Genomic DNA, 441 nt, shown 5'->3' on the forward strand with positions numbered 1-441 from the left:
GCCCCCATGTTCAGTGCGGTTGCATAAGCCACACCAAGCTTTTCCGTGATAATGGAGCCTTAAGTAGCCAGCTAATGGAGCAGCAATCACAGCGAACATTTATGTAGTCATCGCTGACTGTGCCCAGGTATTGCTGAGTGGGCGTCAATGAGTCAGGGGCTTCGGCTAGAAATAAGGGGAAAAGATTTGTTCGAGGGTCTGAGGGTTTGCCAACCGGAAACACAGCCAGGCCAGGCCCGAGCGTTCTGGAGGAGAGAGAGAAGCTAGGGTTCGTGCAGTAAAAGACCACATTCCTGAGCAGACGCGGTGCTGCGTGTGAGCCTCTGGGTTGGTCTGAGATGCTCGCCCTCTCACCAGCTGGCAGCCTACATACACCAGCCTGTCATCAGAGGGCTCTCCGGGGGCTCAGTGCGTATTCCAAGTTCCGATGTTCGCGTTCCG

This window comes from Myotis davidii, unplaced genomic scaffold (genome assembly GCF_000327345.1).
Source record: "Myotis davidii unplaced genomic scaffold, ASM32734v1 scaffold181, whole genome shotgun sequence".
Classification (NCBI taxonomy): domain Eukaryota; kingdom Metazoa; phylum Chordata; class Mammalia; order Chiroptera; family Vespertilionidae; genus Myotis; species Myotis davidii.